Source organism: Sitodiplosis mosellana, unplaced genomic scaffold (genome assembly GCF_009176505.1).
Source record: "Sitodiplosis mosellana isolate CC-2019 unplaced genomic scaffold, AAFC_SMos_1.0 Smas_scaffold_6170, whole genome shotgun sequence".
In the NCBI taxonomy this organism is placed as follows: Eukaryota; Metazoa; Arthropoda; class Insecta; order Diptera; family Cecidomyiidae; genus Sitodiplosis; species Sitodiplosis mosellana.
This window is the reverse complement of record NW_022601411.1, coordinates 319035-321888: the sequence shown is the minus strand read 5'-3', so window position 1 is coordinate 321888 and position 2854 is coordinate 319035. Positions and strand designations below refer to the sequence as shown.

General features: G+C 33.8%; 1 non-coding gene across 1 annotated transcript; it reads right to left on the bottom strand.

Annotated features, from left to right (window-relative positions):
• Positions 1-2026: 2026 nt before the first annotated feature.
• Positions 2027-2140, bottom strand: Trnal-caa (transfer RNA leucine (anticodon CAA)). Its single transcript has 2 exons — positions 2103-2140; positions 2027-2072 (listed from the first exon to the last, which is right to left on the bottom strand). It is a non-coding gene; the product is annotated as a tRNA-Leu (tRNA).
• Between the last annotated feature and the right edge of the window lie 714 nt (positions 2141-2854).

Genomic DNA, 2854 nt, shown 5'->3' with positions numbered 1-2854 from the left:
TATTTTTCCCATTTTCTTCCTTTTCTTCCCCCGGACAAATCAAATTTTATTTATATGCTGCACACGGCATCTCCTTGTATAACACAGCTCATAACTCATTTTTTGTGTTCATTCTTTCATCTGATGTGGTGTATTTTTGGAGGAAAAAAAAATAAAACTAAACATAAAAGCCGAATAACCTCCGAAAAAATGGATGCATTTTTTGGGCAATTCATACGAGATTCACTATTCAATGTGTATGGCTTTGGTTTAATTATTCAAATGGCTGCGACTAAACGATATGATGTACAACACAACAGAATAAGGCTTTATGGACAGATTATTTTATGAATACATCACACTCCATTTATTCTTTGTCATTTTTCTTGTCGTTCCTGCGCGTTACGACCACATTATTATCTGACGATTTATCGACTCGAGCACCGCGATGTGCTCTTCTGATTTGAATAGCTATCTATCTAATTGATGTGGTGTGAAGTTCATTATGATATCGTACGCGGTACGATGTTGATCGATGATGCCATTGATGCGGCGTGCGCGCACGCCATCTCACTCTCTCCAACTGTCACATCTATCTGTCGATCTCTCACTCTCTGTTGCCATTGTTTTATTGCCATCATCGTCGTCTTTTGTTTACTGAATGCTCTTTTGCATTTTTTCTACTCTCTCTATTTCGCCTCAGTTTTTATCATAAGATTTATTGAAGGACCCAATGTTGAAGGAAAATTCGCTGCGTACGACCTACAGGGGAAGAGACAATGCGCGTGTTTATTCAAATTCAAATATTTTACTATTCTCATTTTAGAATAAAAGAGTCTCCCCGTGTGTGTATGCACACATGTCTTTGACAACCTCAAGATGAAACTCATTATGGCCAATATTTAGAATAAATTAAACTAACATTTTCATCAGCACGCACTGACAAGGGAAGTCGGAATATATCACATTTATGTGTGCGTGTCAGACATGTAAATAAACCAATGTTGAATGGAGGTACACAAATAAAAATGGAACAAAAAGAAAAAAGGTTCAAGGATTCCTTGGCGCGTTGTAGTTGTTGGTACAAGAGCCTTTCTGACACAACTTTCTGTTAACATAGTAGACTCGAGATAGATTACAAATTTGATCAATTCAACACGACAAGATTAAAATTCAATGTGAAAAAATAGCCCAATGACTACAATGGGTGAAAAATGAACCGATTTTCGTGATTAATTGGAATTTTGACCAAAATGACATTTTTCCACTTCCGAGCTGCCGAGACGAGGTGGCTTTTTTATGACATAGCGATTTCTACGGTGAACCGAAACAATCATATTTGATATTCTTGTCAATCGTTTCGAATTTTTAATTTTTTTTTCTATGCAATCTCCGTTTGGTTCACCATAACCGTTTCAATTCAGCAAGATCATATTTTTAATCTAACGAAACAAACACGTAATCAGTCACTCTCTGTTGATATTGAAATGATAAAAATAATTTTGTGATTGTGTAACTCGAAAAAATCGAGCATATTTTCCTTTCACAAAAGCAAAAAACGAGATTCGCTTTTCGAATAATTTTAATTGATTTTTTTCTTACTTTTATCCTTTCAATAGGATAATTTGATCTATTAATATAATAACTTTCTTCATCAATTTGATTATCAGCTAGATCATCACTTGTGACAAAATATTTTTTTCGCTTTTCCGAACGTCAATGGCCAGTAGAATGTTTGTCCAAATTTTTTTTTATCTATATAAGTCATGTAGTAAATTCCTTTTTAAACACTTCTTGAAGCCTATTCTCATCATTTCTTCTGTTTCATCTTTAATATGAAGCTTGCTTGATTCAATAAAATTCACGAATTCAATGAAAAGACAACTTTGGCATGTGCGATTATACTTGTTGTTATGCAAATTAATGAACTAAACGATCAGCTGCTAATCGATTGAATTAATAAAATTAAACAAAATTCAAAACAAATGAATATTCCTAAAAAAACATTGTAGAAAAATGAACGAAGAAAATGAAAAAAAAAATATTTTGTCAGAAGTGGGATTTGAACCCACGCCTACAGATGTAGACCAGAAGACTCATTCTACATGAGCAAGACGATTAATCTTGAGTCTGGCGCCTTAGACCGCTCGGCCATCCTGACAGTTGATGCCAACTGACCAAATCTAGCCAATGATCAAATTGATGAACAAATTTATTATATTTATAGATTAAATTATCCTATTAAAAGGATAAAAGTAAGAAAAAAATCAATTCAAATTATTCGAAAAGCGAATCTCGTTTTTGGCTTGTGTAAAACGAAAATAAGAATTGAAATTTGTGGGTTTTTGCGATTTTTCACGTGTTCTTATTAATTCATATAAGGATCGTTTGAGTTGTTTGGAGCGAAAATGTAATACAGAAAAGTTGCGCGGAAAAATGTCAAATGAAAAGAGATAGCTTTATAGTTCACTATAGTTTACTATATAGCTATCCCTTTTTCCGCTTATTCATTAGCGACATTTTTCCACGCAACTTTTCTGTATTACATTTTCGCTCCAAACTACTCATTTGTCCGAAGAGCTTATGTGTCATGTGAGTCTCACGATTCAATACGAAAAATATTATAAATACGCTGTACTTTCTATGGTGGGACTCGCGAGCCGTATTTAATATGTTCTTTCTCAATGGTTATAAATTGTTCGCAATTGAATGTTGTCCAATTTTGAATGAGCAGCAGTTAACCCCCAAGTAAAAGAGCAATAGGACAAAAATCGCTTTACTAATGCGATGATTTAACCACAACGCAAGTTTGAAGGAAGAACCATTTCAATTATTCAAAATATCGAAGGGATTTCAATTCCATGAAGCTTCCAAT